The following is a 17,918-nucleotide window of genomic DNA, read 5'->3' as shown; positions in this document are numbered from 1 at the left end:
TTTGACAAATGTTCCATAGAAATAACATTTTCTTAGAAATAAAATTTTGACAAAATTTTCTATAGAAATTAAATTTTGACAAAAAATTCTATACAAATAAACTTTTGCAAAAATCTCTATAAAAATAAAATTTAAAAAATTTTTCTATGGCAATAAAATGTTAACAAAAATGTGTATGGAATTAAAATTTTGAGAAAATTGTCTATGGAAAAAAATTTTGAGAAAATTTTCTATTGCAATATAATTTTAGGAACATATTCTATGAAAATGAAATTTTGAGAACTATGACAAAATTTCTATGGAAAGCAAATTTCAACAAAAATTTCAATGAAAAAAAAAATTTGACAAAATTTCTACGGAAAGAAAATTTGAACAATAATTTCTATGGAAATAAAACTTTCTTTGAAAATGATATTTTGCAAAATATCTATGGAAATAAAGTTTTGAGAGAATTGTGTATAGAAAAAAAATTGTTTTTGAGAAAAATTTCTATATAAAACTTTTGACAAAAATCTCTATAAAATTAAAATTTGGAGAAAATTTTCTATGGAAATAAAATTTTAACAAAAATGTCTATGGAATTAAAATTTTAAAAAAATTTTCTATGGAAATAAAATTTTGAGAAAATTTTCTATTGCAATATAATTTTAGGAACATATTATATGAAAATAAAATTTTGAGAACATATTCTATGGAAATAAAATTTTACAAAAATTTTTGACAAAATTTCTATGGAAAGCAAATTTTAACAAAAATTTCAATGAAAAAAAAAATTTGACAAAATTTCTACGGAAAGAAAATTTGAACAAAAATTTCTATGGAAATAAAACTTTCTTTGAAAATGATATTTTGGCAAAATATCTATGGAAATAAAATTTTGAGAGAATTTTGTATAAAAAAAAAATTTTTTGAGAAAAATTTCTATATATATAAACTTTTGACAAAAATCTCTATAAAAATAAAATTTTAACAAAAATGTCTATGGAATTAAAATTTTGAGAAAATTGTCTATGAAAATAAAATTTTGAAATAATTTTCTATTGCAATATAATTTTAGGAACATATTCTATGCAAATAAAATTTTGAGAACATATTCTATGGAAATAAAATTTTACAAACAATTTTGACAAAATTTCTATGGAAATAACATTTTAACAAAAATTTCAATGGAAATAAAATTTTGACAAAATTTCTACGGAAAGAAAATTTGAACAAAAATTTCTATGGAAATAAAACTTTCTTTGAAAATGATATTTTGCCAAATATATTTAGGGAAATAAAATTTTGAGAGAATTTTGTATAGAAACAAAACTTTTTTGAGAAAAATTTCTATATATATAAACTTTTGACAAAAATCTCTATAAAAATAAAATTTGAAGAGAATTTTCTATGGAAATAAAATTTTAACAAAAATGTCTATGGAATTAAAATTTTGAGAAAATTTTCTATAGGAATAAAATTTTCACAAAATTTTCTATGGAAATAAAATTTTAACAAACATTTCTATGGAAATACAATTTTGACAAAATTTGCTATGGCAATAAAATTTTGGGAAGATTTTCTATAAAAATAAAATTTTGAAAAAATTTTCTATGGAAATAAACTCTTGACAAAATTTTTTATGGAAAGAAAATTTTGACAAAAATTTCTATGGAAATAAAATTTTTGAAAAAAATTCTATTGGACTAAAATGTTGACAAAATTTTCCATGGAAATAAAATTTTGACAAAAATTTCTATGAAAATAAAATTTGATAAAATTTGTGTACACCTAAAAAATTGTGGCTAATGGTAGATCATAATATATAGATGATATTGAAGATACTGAAATAAACTTTTAAACTAAAATAATAAAATATTTCTTTCGAAGGAAAAAAACATTTTTCATAACAGGTTGGCTGATAAGTCCCCGGTCTAACAAAGAAAAACACTTTTTTTGTCAAAATTCGTTTTTATTATTCAACATAGTTCCCTTCAAGAGCGATACAACGATTATAACGGCATTCCAATTTTTTTATACCATTTTGGTAGTACTCCTTCGGTTTTGCCTCAAAATAGGTCTCAGTTTCGGCCATCACCTCTTCGTAGATTATTTTGTGGCACAAGTTGCAACCGTGTCAGATGCACACCGCATTTAACACACCTATTAAAAATTTCTCTAGATTTTCAATTTCAAGCAAATAAGATAATTTCGGTGTATACACGACGATCATCTCAAGATGGCGTTTCGCCGGGAATGGGTCGGAATTCCGCAGAGCCCCTTCCGCGCAACGAATAATTGCTTTATCGGCTGTTTGAAGGCCATAATTCTTGCCAAGAATAGCCAATTTACACAAAACAACTAGTTTAGTTGTTGACTTTATTACCGATAGATTTTGCTTTTAAACAATAAAAAAAAAATATTGAGCTATATTTTATTGCATTATAGATCAGCCACTCTGTAAAGACCAAGAGAAGGAAATCTCATCGTCCTTTCATTTTTATATGTTTTCCTGTTTGTTCACTCTACCTTCCCTAAAAATTTCATTTGCAAATTTTCTTACAAACTTCAATGGATAACCCGTTAATTATTTCCCTAGAAATCATCATCAATTGCAAGTTTTGTGAAGGTGGAAATAAGGAAATTATTTTGTTCAATTTTGTTTTTCAAAATTTAAACCGAATGGGGAGGTTTCTTTCGTGATTCAGTATTCCATTGATTCCAGCCGTTTTTCGCAAAAAGTTGCAAAAACTTTAGTTTTACCACATTTTTCCAAGAGGCAATTTCACCATATCCAGGGAGACTGATGAGGAGTTAAATTTTCAAAAAAAAAATAACGAAAACAAAACTGCAAACAACAAAAATTGAATGAGTTGTCGACACAGAAACATATCGCCATACAACTACCTCTAATAGTTGGGCCTTTACTACAAGCAAGCAAGTACTCGTACTGAAATTGGCACAACCAAAATGAATACACAAAAAAATAAAATCCAAACTAAACAAAAATTGTAGCATAGATTTGAATTTAAGCGTTTTTCTTTCGTATTTTGAATGCAAATATTATGAAATCAATTCCGCATTTTTGCTATATGCTGACTGTGACTGCAACTTCAATGATTGGTTGGAGATTTAGCCTCGGTTTCATTTTCAATTGGAGTTGCAGTCATTGTTGTTGTTTTCGTTTCTACGAAAACTTGTGCAATGGTGTGTGGGTTACATTAGTAACCCAATGACAATTAACGTTAAACTCTAGCTAAGTAATTATCAACCTGGAGGGAGATTCTCCTTGAGGAGTATCTCACGGGAGCATTGGTTATTATTTTGCAACGAATCTCTGCAGCTCTTCCTTCTCCTAATGGGATTTAATGACAAGCGAATCATATTTGAATTTCGTGGTTTAATTTCAGGAACTGTTGATTTAGAAAAAAAAAATTGGGAACCAAAGTGCTATAATAGTGTAAGCATTAGCATGATGGATGGATGCCTATGTCGATGATCCGGATGCATTGGTGGAATCTTAGGTAAATAGCCTTAGATATGGTTAAGAAATGAGAAATAAGTTTTGGCTTTTATTACTCTGAAATATCCTATGGTTACCATACCGGAATTGCATACATGGACATGAGATCACTCCAACTTTTGGGCGAACAACAAAAAAATATCACCAGTGGCCATTTGTCGTCAAACTTTATATTTTGGGGTCTTCAATCAAATTTCAGACAAATCTACATATTTCGAAAAAAGGAAGAAGACATATTCACAAGGGCCATAAAAAAAGTTTCGCCAAAATCGGTTGACAATAGCAGTTTAAAGGAGCTTAAAGATAAAATGTGAATCAGCCTTAAGGAGAATATATCAACCCCAGGACCGGTATAAATACTACAACAAGTAACCGGTCCCTTCCATAGTTCCTGGTGTGTATGGACCAATCCGAGTTCTGGTCAAAATGTGTGGAAGAGACCGGTAACTTTAACATGAGGGTGTTATTGACACGACTTGAACTCATATCAAAGAACATGTTCTGTGGCAATTTAGTAGGACCACCCCATAGACAGGTATTCATAAACTAGGCGTAAAACGTATTACATTTTGAACATCCAAATCACTCCATAAATGAAAAAACTTTTGGAATATTTTGAACAATAGATTATTCCAATAGTTGTATTTCAGTAAATGTATAAATCCAACAAATTTTAATATCAAGAGAATATAAAAATTAATAAATACTATGGACATTTAAAAATTGCGGAGACTGGAGCATCGGTTTCAGTCCCGTGATAGATCCCCGTCAGTGGATATTTCCACCAATTCTCCGTAGGGAGTAGGCACCTTCTTTAGAATATCGATATGATCTCAATCTCAATCTCATATATTTTTATAAGTTTGAATTAGAAATATCCTCCAAAGACAATGGCGATGGTTGTAACTCTCCAATCACTGAGAATTTGTATACCATCCACCATAGGATGTGGGGTATATTAACTTTGTCATTCAGTTTGTAACACATCGAAATATTGGTCTAATATATATATATATATATATATATATATATATATATATATATATATATATATATATATATATATATATATATATATATATATATATATATATATATATATATATATATATATATATATATATATATATATATATATATATATATATATATATATATATATATATATATATATATATATATATATATATATATATATATATATATATATATATATATATATATATATATATATATATATATATATATATATATATATATATATATATATATATATATATATATATATATATATATATATATATATATATATACAAACTATCGACGTGAAACTTTTCGCAAGTAGTTGTTATTGATGTAGGTCGAACGGTATTGCACATGGGCCACGCTTAAATCTTCTATAAATATAAAATCTTCTATAAATATAAAATTTTGAGAAAATTTTCTATAGAAATAAAATTTTGAGAAAATTTTTTATAAAAACAAGTATAAACGACCGTAAGTTCGGCCAGGCCGAATCTTATGTACCCATGGATTGCGTAGCAACTTCTACGAAAGACTGTTATACACAATCGAATTACTTGGGTTGTGGTATCTTAAATCGTTATCTAAATTGTGAGTTAGTCCACACGTGGTATATATTAGACACAAAAAGGTATGTAAGTCTACAAATAATTATTGCACGGTACGTAGGGAGCCAGAATTGAAATATGGGGTTCGCTATATAGGGGCTATATACAATTATGAACTTGATATGGATCAATTTTTGTGTGATTGGGGATCGATTTATCTGAGGGCTATATATAACTATAGAGCGATATGGAATTAGTTAGGCATGGTTGTTAACGGCCATATACACCCAGAGAAGGAATATGATCACCTCAAACATGTTTTAAGAGCAAAATGTTATTTTTGGGTGGTGACCATGTAACATGGTTTTCGCAACCATGTTATTTACTCGGAAATCATGTATCTGATTTCGGCAAGCAGGTTATATTTGATGAGAAAATAACATTTTAGTGACAAACATGTTACATGGTCACCATACAAAAATAACATTTTGCTCTTGAAACATGTTTGAGGTGATCATATTCCTTTTCTGCGTGTACTAGCACAATGTACCAAATTTCAACTGACTCGGAGGAAATTTACTCCTCCAAGAGGCTCCAAAACCAAATCTCGGGATCGGTTTATATGGGAGCTATATCTGATTATGGACTGATATGGACCACTTTTGGCATGGTTGTTAAATATCATATACTACCACCACGTACCAAATTTCATCCAGATCGGATGAATTTTGCTTCTCCACAATGCACCGGAGGTCAAATCTGGGGATCGGTTTATATGGGGGCTATATATAATTGTGGACTGATATGAACCAATTCATGCATGGTTGTCGGATACCATATACTAACATCACGTACCAAATATCAACTGAATCAGATGAATTTTGGTCTTCCAAGAGGCTCCGGAGGTCAAATCTGGCGATCGATTTATATGGGGGCTATACATAATTATGGACCGATTTCGACCAATTTTTGCATGGGTGTTTGAGGCCATATATTAACACCACGTACCAAATATCAACTGAATCAGATGAATTTTGGTCTTCCAAGAGGATCCGGAGGTCAAATCTGGCGATCGATTTATATGGAGCTATATATAATTATGCACCGATGTGGACCAATTTTTGCATGGTCATTAAAGACCATATACTAACACCATGTACCAAATTTCAGCCGGATCGGATGAAATTTGCTTCTCTTAGAGGCTCTGAAAGCCAAATCGGGGGATCGGTTTATATGGGGGCTATATATAATTATGGACCGATGTGCACCAATTTTTGCATGGTTGTTTAGAGACCATATACTAACACCATGTACCAAATTTCAGCCGGATCGGGTGAAATTTACTTCTCTTTTAGGCTCCGCAAGCCAAATCTGGAGATCGGTTTATATGGGGGCTATATATAATTATGGACCGATGTGGACCAATTTTTGCATAGTTGTTAGAGACCATATACCAAATTTCAGCCGGCTCGGATGAAATATGCTTCTGTTAGAGGCTCCACAATCCACATCTGAGGGTCCCTTTATATGGGGGCTATACGTAAAAGTGGACCGATATGGTCCATTTGCAATACCATCCAACCTAAATCAATAACAACTACTTGTGCCAAGTTTCAAGTCGATAGCTTGTTTCATTCGGAAGTTAGCGAGATTTCAACACGGACGGACATGCTCAGATCGATTCAGAATTTCACCACTACCCAGAATATATATATTTTATGGGGTCTTAGATCAATATTTCGATGTGTTACAAACGGAATGACAAAGTTAATATATCCCCCATCCTATGGTGGAGGGTATAATAAAATTTTGACAAAATTTTCTATAGAGATAAAATTTTGACAAAATTTTCTATAGAAATGAAATTTTGACAAAATTTTCTACAGATATAAAATTAAAACAAATTTTTCTATAGAAATAAACTTTTGACAAAATTTTCTGTAGAAATAAAAGACAAAATTTTCTATAGAAATAGACTTTTGACAAAATTTTCTATAGAAATAAAATATTGGGCAAATTTTTCTAACAAATTTTTCTATACAAATAAAATTTTGACAAAATATTCTATAGAAATAAAATTTTGATACAATTTTCCATAGAAATAAAATGTTGACAAAATTTTCTATAGAAAAAAAAAATTGAAAACATTGTTTATAGAAATAAAATTTTGACAAAATTTTCTATAGATATAAATTTTTGACAAAATTTTCTATAGGAATAAGATTTTTGATAAAATTTTCTATACAAATAAAATTTTGACAACATTTTCCATATTGCCCCCATATAAACCGATCCCCAGATTTGAACTCCGGACCCTCTTGGCGGAGCAAATTTCATCCGACCCGGTTGAAATTTGGTTCGTGGTGTTAGTATATGGTCTCTAACAATCATGCAAAAATGTATCCATATCGGTGAATAATTATATATAGCCCCCATATAAACCGATCCCCAGATTTGACATACGGAGCCTGTTGGAGAAACAAAATTAATCCGATACGGTTGAAATTTGGTACGTGGTGTAAGTATATGGCCTCTAATAACTATGCAAAAATTTATGCATATCGGTACATAATTATATATAGCCCCCATATAAACCGATCCCCAGATTTGAAATCCGGCGGAGCAAATTTCATCCGATCCTGTTGCAATTTGGTACGTGGTGTTAGTATATGGTCTCTAACAACCATGCAAAAATTTATCCATATCGGTGTATAATTATATACACCTATATATAATTATATATTATATAATTATATATAGCCCCCATATAAACCGATCCCCAGATTTGAAATCCGGCGGAGCAAATTTCATCCGATCCTGTTGAAATATGGTACGTGGTGTTAGTATATGGTCTCTAACACCCATGCAAAAATTTATCCATATCGGTGTATAATTACCCAGCAAAAAAATTTGGAAGTGCACTCCCAATGATGTTCCTTATTTTAACTACCCATTAAGTTCTTTTAATTAAATTTTTTTATAAATTGGTTTTTTCATACTTTTAATGGGTAATTTTAACTTTTTTTGTTTCAAATAGGTTAAAAACAGAATAAGAATTCATAAAATGGTACAAATCATTTAAATTTTGTCAAAAAAAATGCTAAATCCAATCTGAAAAAATTGCGAATTTTTGAAAATATGTGATGCTAAACGTTCCACACAAGCGTAAGAATGCATTAAAACTCATAAAAAATTGTAAAAAATATTTATTTGTCAAATTATCACACAATTTCTTAGTTCACATCCAAAACATTGAATTCGGATCACACCTAAAGAAGTAATGCAAATTCAGTGCAACGGCTGTTGAAATGGAGGACTTCCGTTCTATGACAAGCCCATGTTAAATTCATCGCTTCTGCGTCAATTTTGCACCACTTCCGGATCCAAAAAGAACATTTTCACTACTTTTTTGGCGATGCTTTTTTTTTTGCTGGGTATATATAGCCCCCATATAAACCGCTCCCCAGATTTGACCTCCGATCCGGTTGAAATTTGATACGTGGTGTTAGTATATGGTCTCTAACAACCATGCAAAAATTTATCCATATCGGTCTATAATTATATAGAGTCCCCATATAGTCCGATCCCCAGATTTGATCTCCGGAGCCTCTTGGAGGAGTAAATTTCATCCGATCCGGTTGAAATTTGGTACGTGGTGTAAATATATAGTCTCTAGCAACTATGAAAAAAATTAGTCCTTATCGGTCTATAATTATAAATAGCCCCCATATCAACCGATCCCCATATTTGACCTCCGGGGCCTCTTGAAGAAGCAAAATTCATCCGATTCGATTGCAATTTGGTACATTGTGCTAGTATATGGCCACTAACAACCATGTCAAACTTGGTCCAAATCGGTCTATAGTGATATGTAGCCCCCAGATAAACCGATCCTCAATCAATTGGTCCATATCGATTCATTAGTGTATATAGCCCCGTATAAAGCGACACCCATATTTCCATTCTGGCTTTCTAATTACCGCGCAAAAATTCATATCGGATTGTAGTATTTGTAGACTTCCCTATATATACCGGTCAAGAATTGAATTATATACATATTTCATCTGCTTTTTTGTCTAATATATACCACGTATGGACTAACTTACAGTATAGAAGGCGATTTTGAAATGCCGGACTATCGACTTACAAGAAGGTAGTGACTCCAAATCGCGATGATAAACAAAATACGACGGCCAAAGCGCGATCCCGGAGGCTGTACACGACGTTGCTGACGAAGTTTGACTGCGTGGTAATGGACGACGAAGCCTACGTCAAAGCCGACTACAAGCAGCTTCCGGGACAGGAGTTTCATTCGGCAAAAGGAAGGGGAAAGGTAGCACATATTTTCAAGCACATAAAACTGTCAAAGTTCGCAAAGAAATATCTGGTTTGGCAAGCCATCTGTACCTGTGGCTTGAAAAGCAGCATTTTCATAGCTTCCGGGACTGTCAAACAAGAAATTTACGTGAAAGAGTGTTTGAATAAACGTCTGCTGCCTTTCCTGAAGAAACACGGTTGTTCCGTACTGTTTTGGCCGGATTTGGCATCTTGTCATTACGGTAAAAAGGCCATTGAGTGGTACGCCGCCAACAACGTGCAGGTGGTTCCCAAGGACAAGAACCCTCCCAACACGCCAGAGCTCCGCCCAATTGAGAAATACTGGGCTATTGTCAAGCGGAACCTAAAGAAGACCAAAACAACTGCTAAGGACGATCAGCAGTTCAAGGCAAACTGGCTTTCTGCGGCGAAGAAGGTGGACAAGGTGGCTGTACAAAATCTGATGGCAGGTGTTAAGCGTGAGGCCCGGCAATTCGGATTTGGAAAAGCGAAAGCCTAACTGAATATTTTTCCTGAATTTTATACTAATTGAACTTGAAAAAGAAATTTAATTTGATTTTTTAAATAAACGATTTCACCGATTTACACGCTTTTTCCCTTGACCAAATTTTGACCGTATCACCCTTTAGGATTCGGCCTGGCCGAACTTACGGCCGTATATACTTGTTATACCCTAAACCACTTAGTGGTTAGGGTATAATACATTTGATTTGCCAACAAAATTTACCTACCAGAAATATTGATTTTAGACACCATAATCGACCCGTCTTATATATAACTATCTTGCCAGATTGTTGAACATTTTTTCGTTCGTCTTATTTTGGCTCTGTTTGATATTAATGGAAATACATGATAACAAATGGGAATTTCATTTGTCAAAAATTTCGTCCCAGATAAAAGTAATTTTTCTTTGAGTCAACCATCAACCATATTCAAAGTCAGTAGCTCTATTGGATACCTATCACTTCCGCACGAATATTTGCCATCATAATATTTGTGCTAATGACCACAAAACTTTAAGTTGTCTTCTTTACCATAATTCCACTATTTCATGACAACATTGGTCAATGGCTAATTTTAGTCCTAAATGTTTCTCTTAGTTTTTTTTTTACACCACATTCGTGCTATCATGTTTAACACATTTCTCCACTGGTATTGTTTTCTTTTACTCCCCACTTACATTGCAAGCATTTTTTGTACAATATCTTTCTTGGCCATTTGGGCCAAATGGTCTCCCCATGATCTTTCCAATACCGCATTATTGATTATGGGCCACACAAAATAAAAAAAGCCAATGAAAAAAAACCTAAAGTGAATGGCCCTTTCTTTTGACTTCTTTTACATTTGCTCTCCAAGTATAGCGATTGCCTGCTTGTTTTGTTAGCAAAAGTTCATTGACCATTTCATTCATGGTCTTTAAATGGAATAAATGAGTTTATGGCCATGTAATGGGTATGAGAAACAAAAACCTCTTCAATATTTAGTGCAACTTTTGCTTACAGGTACTAGAATTTCTATTGGGAACTAGCCAGCCAGTCAGTCAGTCAACTGCAATGTAGAAGGTTTAAGTTTGACTTAACACGCGATATGATTCTCTTACAAAACCCAAGGTAAGTTTCCCTTATTATAGATTGGTGGAAATTTTTGTATTGTACTTGAAGTTTGTTTTGTACATTTTATCCAGAAAATTTGCCCGTATTTTATTACAGGAAAAAAATTACAAAGTCATAGAATTGTTCGAAAGTGCTACTGATGGGAATGAAGGAGCGCTCTGGAGTGAATTTGGGATGTAAGATTTTTTGTGGGATAGAATAAAAACACAATTAGAAAAGTAATGTCAATATTTTAACTATCGGTTAAAACCTATTTTCCCCAGACCAAAGGTATTTTCCAAATATACCCTAAATCAACCCTATTTAATTCGTGCGAGCTAGACACCGATTGGCAGACCAAAGCACAATCCTGAAGTTGGAATATGGTGCACTGCTTAGCAATAACACGATTACAAGGAATGAGATCATAATCACTAATACCCAGACGAGTTGAAAGCTGTAAAATATATTACTACACTGAAAAAAATATTTACTTCGTATCAAATATTATGCAACCTACATTTTTGAACACGAAATTTATACATTATTAGGGACAACTTTCTTTAAAATAATGAAATTTCATTTAAGAGAAAGATTACAAAGATTACAAATCTTTGTTTAAAAAATTTTAGTTATTTTAGAATTAAGAAAACATTTGGTACTCTGAAGTATCGGTATCGGTTATTAATATATCGCAAAAAGAAAATATAACAAAATTTGTAACTCGATGTTTTCATATTTAATGGGTAATTTTAATTTCTTATTGTAGTCAATGTATAATAATTTTGATTTGCCAAAAAAATTTACCTACCAGAAATATAGATTTTAAACTATATATACCGAACGACTCAGAATCACCTCCTGAGTCGATCTGGCGATTGGTGTCCGTCTGTCCATGTATTTGTTGTTCACAGGATTCCGGTCGCAATTATTAACCGATTTTGATAAAATTTGGAACAAGGACGAACGTTATCACATTTGGAAAAATCGGATCAAATTTAGATATGTAAGTATCGATAAATGATGTTACATTGTGATTTTTTACCAACCGATCGTGGTCAAATTTGCCACAAAATAATTTAATTAACGATCCTTTAAGTATACAAAATTGCATCGAAATCGGTTCGGATTTAGATATAGCTCTCATATGTAAGCATCGCCCCATTTTTCAAAGTTGACCATAATACTCGTATTTATTAACTACTATTCTTCGAATTTAAAATTTGGATGTATTAGCCGATCTCATTTAAACTTATGTATAGCTCTTACATAAATATATTGCTCGATTTTCACAAATTCGGCTACATTACCCACATTAATTGAGCCATTTTAATAATGGACTCGATATTAGCTATTACTACCTCTGTAGAATTAAAATCAAGTGTAGCTCCTAATATTAGGCGATTCTGTTCAGATTGAGGTAAAGCTCCCATAAACATGTACTCCTTTATTCTCTCATATAAGGAAATACGTTTTTTCTATATAAATAAAATTTAGACAAAATTTTCTATACAAAAAAATTAAAGTTTGTCTAAATAGAATTTTGACAAAATTTTCTATAGAAATAAAATATTATCTTAATTTTATTTCTCTAGAACATTAGAAATAAAATTTTGGCAAAATTTTCTATAGAAATAAAATTTTGATAAAAATGTTCTATAGAACTAAATTATTGAAAAAAATTTCTATAGAAATAAAATGTATGCAAAATTTTTTATAGAAATAAAATTTTGATAAAAATGTCGTATAGAAATAAAATTTTGATAAAAATTTTCTGTAGAAATAAAATTTTGATAAATTTTACCATACAAATAAAATTTTGACAAAATTTGCCAAAGAACTAAAATTTTGACAAAATTTTTGTATAGAAATAAAATTTGAATAAAAATGTTCTATAGACATAAAATTTTAATAAAAATTTTCTGTAGAAATAAAATTTTGATAAATTTTACTATAGAAATAAAATTTTAATAAAAGTTTTCTTTATAAATAAAATTTTTAAAAAATTTTCTATAGAAATAAAATTTAGAGAAAATATTCTATAGAAAAAAAATTGTTACAAAATTTTCTACAGAAATAAAGTTGTGACGATTTTTTTTGAAAGTTTCGACAAAATTTTGATAAGAAGTTTCTATAGAAATAAAATTTAGACAAAATAGTAGCTCCTAATATTAGGTGTTTCTGTTCAGATTGAGGTAAAACTCCCATAAACATGTACCCCTTTATTCTCTCATATAAGGAAATACATTTTTTTCTATATAAATAAAAATTAGACAAAATTTTCTATAGAAATAAAATGTTGACAAAATTTTCTATACAAAAAAAATTTAAGTTTGTCTAAATAGAATTTTGACAAAATTTTCTATAGAAATAAATGTTGTCTTAATTTTATTTCTCTAGAACATTAGAAGTAAAATTTTGGCAAAATTTTCTATAGAAATACAATTTTGATAAAAATGTTCTATAGAACTAAATTATTGAAACAAATTTCTATAGAAATAAAATGTATGCAAATTTTTTTTAGAAATAAAATTTTGATAAAAATGTCGTATAGAAATAAAATTTTGACAAAATTTTCTATAGAAAAAATGTTGGCAAAATTTTGTATAGAAATAATTTTTTTTACAAAAATGTCTATAGAAATAAAATAAAAAAGAAATAAAATTTAGACAATTATTTTATAGAAATAAAATGTTGACGAACATTTCCATAGAAATACAATTTTTACAACATTTTTTATAGAATTAAAATTTTGACAACATTTTTTTTAGAATTAAAATTTTGAAAAAATTTTTTATGGAAATAATATTTGGATAAAAACTTTCCATAGAAATAAAATTTTGATAAAAATTTCTGTAGAAATAAAATATTGATAAATTTTCCAAAGAACTAAAATTTTGACAAAATTTTCTATGGAAATAAAATGTTGATACTTTTTTGTTGTGAAAATGAAATTTTGATAAAAATTGTCTATTGAAATAAAATTGTGACATAATTTTCTACAAAAAATAAAGTTTTCACAAAATGTTGCAATAGAAATTAAAATTTTGACAAAATTTTCTATAGAAATAAAATTGTTACACAATTTTCTATAGCAATAAAATGTTGACAAAATTTTCCATAGAAATAAAATTTTGATAAGTCTTACCATAGAATGAAAACTTTGATAAAAAATTTCTTTATAAATAAAATTTTTACAAAATTTTCTGTAGAAGTAAATTTTTGCAAAAATTTTCTATAGAAATAAAATTTTGACAAAATTTTCTGTAGAAGTAAAATTTTGACAAAACGAAATTTTGCAATAGAAATTAAAATTTTGACAAAATTTTCTATAGAAATAAAATTTTGATAAACTTTACCATACAAATAAAATTTTGACAAAATTTTCCAAAGAACTAACATTTTGACAAAATTTTCTATAGAAATAAAATTTTGACTCTTTTTGTTGTGGAAATAAAGTTTTGATAGAAATTTTCTATTGAAATAAAATTGTGACAAAATTTTCTACAAAAAATAAAGTTTTGACAAAATGTTGCAATAGAAATTAAAATTTTGACATAATTTTCTATAGAAATAAAATTGTGACAAAATTTTCTATAGCAATAAAATGTTAACAAAATTTTCCATAGAAATAAAATTTTGATAAGTCTTACCATAGAATTAAAATTTTGATAAAAAATTTCTTTATAAATAAAATTTTTACAAAATTTTCTATAGAAATAAATTTTTGCAAAAATTTTCTATAGAAATAAATTTTTGCAAAAATTTTCTATAGAAATAAAATTTTGACAAAATTTTCTGTAGAAGTAAAATTTGACAAAATGTTTGTATAGAAATATAATTTGGATAAAAATGTTCTATGGAAATAAAATTTTAATAAAAATTTTCTGTTGAAATAAAATTTTGATAAATTTTACTAAAGAAATAAAATTTTGATAAAAGTTTTCTTTATAAATAAAATTTTTAAAAAAAATTCTATAAAAATAAAATTTAGACAAAGTATTCTATAGAAATAAAATTGTGACAAAATTTTCTATAGAAATAAAATTTTGACAAAATTTTCTATAAAAATTGACATTTTGACAAAATTTTCTATAAAAATAAAATTTTGACAAAATTTTCTATGTTGTCAAAATGTTAATTTTTCCAAACTTAACATTTTGACAAACTCTTTATAGAAATAAAATTGTGACAAAATTTTCTATGGAAATACCATTTTGTCAAAATTTTCTATAGAAATAAAATTTTGACAAAATTTTGCAATAGAATTTAAAATTTTGACAAAATTTTCTATAGAAATAAAATTGTGACAAAATTTTCTATAGCAATAAAATATTGGCAAAATTTTCTATAGAAATAAAATTTCGATAAATTTTCTATAAAAATAAAATCTAGACAAATTGAATATAGAAGTAAAATTTTTATAAGAATTTTCTATAGAAATGAAATTTTGACAAAATTTTCTATTGAAGTAAAATTTTGACAAAATTTTTTGTAAATTCAATTTTTTCACAATTCAAAAAATGGTCGCTAATAACATATATCAAAATATATGATATAATAAAACATTTCATTAGCAGAAAAAACTTGTTTTTCATACTAACCACAAATATTTGATCAAAATTTCAAAATATATATTTTTTTTTTAATTTGGTAGATTGTTGGTAAAATTTGCTTAAAATTTTGGTAGATTAGTTTTGGCATGAGTGCCAACCGGGGTTAGAATGCATTAACCCATATTCTCATAGCGTCGTCATATGACGACAGAAACATTGGCATGTTCAATGCACCAGTGTACCGTTATCGCTGCACAGAAAAAAAAATAAAAAAAACAACAAGGGTATTCTTTGTTAATTGTGACACCCATTTTCCGGAAACCTGAACCCGATATGACAATTTTTTTCATATATATATACTAAAGGTAGCCTATACATGATGTGAATCCAACATTATTATAATCATAAAACAAGTATATACAGCAGTAAGTTCGGCCGGGCCGAATCTTAAATACCCACCACCATGAACCAAATATTAGGGTTTCCTTTGAAATTTCAGGAGGGCGTGAGGACTTGAGGACACTATATCAGATTCTGGATTTATAAGAACCATTTTTGTTAGAGTTTTAGAGGAGTCATTAACATCTCTTTAAGTGTGCAAGAAAATTATAAAATAACGTCTTGATTTGAAATCTTAAATCTGTAGAAGTAAAATCTGGAAATTTTACATTGAGTTTCAAGCAATTTTCATCATCAGTGCGCCTTCTACACCCTCAAGAAGTGAAGTCGGTCTATATGGAGGCATTACCAAATGGACCTATAAAAACCTAATCCGATACACGTTTTGGTGAGCCTAAAATACCAGAATATTAACAATTTCAAGCAAATCAGATAAAAACTTCGGTTTCTAGAAACCCAAGGAGTTAAATCGGGAGATCGTTCTTATGGGGGCTATACTGAAATATGGACCGATCCTCACCATTTTCGGCACACTTCTTTATGGTCCTAAAATAACTCTAGATTTCCAATTTCAGACAAATTGGATAAAAAATAAGGTTTCTATAGGCCCAAGACCCCAAATCGGGAGGTCGTTTTATATGGGGAACATACCAAAACATGGACCGATACTCACAATTTTTGGCAAACGTATTTGTGGTCCTACAATACCTCTCGATTTCCATTTTCAGGTAAATTGAATAAAAACTGCGGTTTCTATAAGCCCAAGAAGTAAAATCGGGAGATCGGTCTATATGGGGGCTATACCAAAATATGGACCGATACTCACAATTTTTGGCACACGTATTTGTGGTCCTACAATACCTCTAGATTTCCAATTTCCGGTAAATTGAATAAAAACTGCGATTTCTATAAGCCAAAGAAGTAAAATCGGGAGATGGGTCTATATGGGGGCTATACCAAAATATGGACCGATACTCACAATTTTCGGCACACCTCTTTATGGTCATAAAATACCTCTAGATTTAAAATTTCAGGCAAATTGGATAAAAACTACGATTTCTATAAGCCCAAGACCCCAAATCGGGAGGTTGTTTTATATGGGGACCATACCAACACATGGACCGATACTCACAATTTTTGGCACACGTATTTGTGGTCCTAAAATACCTCTAGATTTCTAATTTCAAGTAAATTGAATAAAAACTGCGGTTTCTATAAGCCCAAGAAGTAAAATCGGGAGATCGGTCTATATGGGGGCTATGCCAAAATATGGACCGATACTCACCATTTTTGGCACACCTCTTTACGGTCACAAGATACCTCCAGATTTCAAATTTCAGGCAAATTGGATAAAAACTACGGTTTCTATAAGCCCAAGACCCCAAATCGGGAGGTCGGTTTATATGGGGACTATATCAAAACCTGGACCGATACAGCCCATCTTCGAACTTGACCTGCCTGCAGACAAAAGACGAGTTTGTGCAAAATTTCAGCACGATTGCTTCATTATTGAAGACTGTAGCGTGATTACAACAGACAGACAGACAGACAGACAGACAGACAGACAGACAGACGGACAGACGGACATCGTTATATCGTCTTAGAATTTCTCCCTGATCAAGAATATATATACTTTATATAGTCGGAAATCGATATTTCGATGCGTTACAAACGGAATGACAAACTTATTATACCCCCGTCACCATTCTATGGTGGTGGGTATAAAAAGTGTAAAAATTTTTTATTTGGCAAAATACAAATTTTTTTAATTCACATCCAAAACTTTGAATTCGGATCATACCCTAAGAACTGATGAAAATCCAGTGCAACGGGTATTGAAATGGTGGACATCCGTCCTATGAAAACCCCATGTTAAATTTATCGCTTCTGCGCCCATTTTGCATTAATTCCGGATCCAAAATTAAAATTTTCATTATTTTGTTAGCGACGTGTTTTTGCT

At 29.8% G+C, this 17,918-nt stretch overlaps 1 protein-coding gene and 1 long non-coding RNA gene across 2 annotated transcripts in view; one reads left to right on the top strand and one right to left on the bottom strand.

Moving 5' to 3' along the window:
- Positions 1–17,918, bottom strand: part of LOC142226838 (lipase 3-like) — a 113,972-nt gene that overhangs the window by 84,687 nt on the left and 11,367 nt on the right. The gene's annotated exons all lie outside the window — the stretch shown is intronic.
- On the top strand, positions 10,957–11,503 carry LOC142224421 (uncharacterized). Its single transcript, XR_012719154.1, has 3 exons — positions 10,957–11,021; positions 11,121–11,200; positions 11,288–11,503. It is a non-coding gene; the product is annotated as an uncharacterized LOC142224421 (long non-coding RNA).

Source organism: Haematobia irritans, chromosome 2 (assembly GCF_050003625.1).
Source record: "Haematobia irritans isolate KBUSLIRL chromosome 2, ASM5000362v1, whole genome shotgun sequence".
Classification (NCBI taxonomy): domain Eukaryota; kingdom Metazoa; phylum Arthropoda; class Insecta; order Diptera; family Muscidae; genus Haematobia; species Haematobia irritans.
The sequence above is the reverse complement of the archived record's forward strand: the minus strand, read 5'-3'. Positions and strand labels throughout refer to the sequence as shown.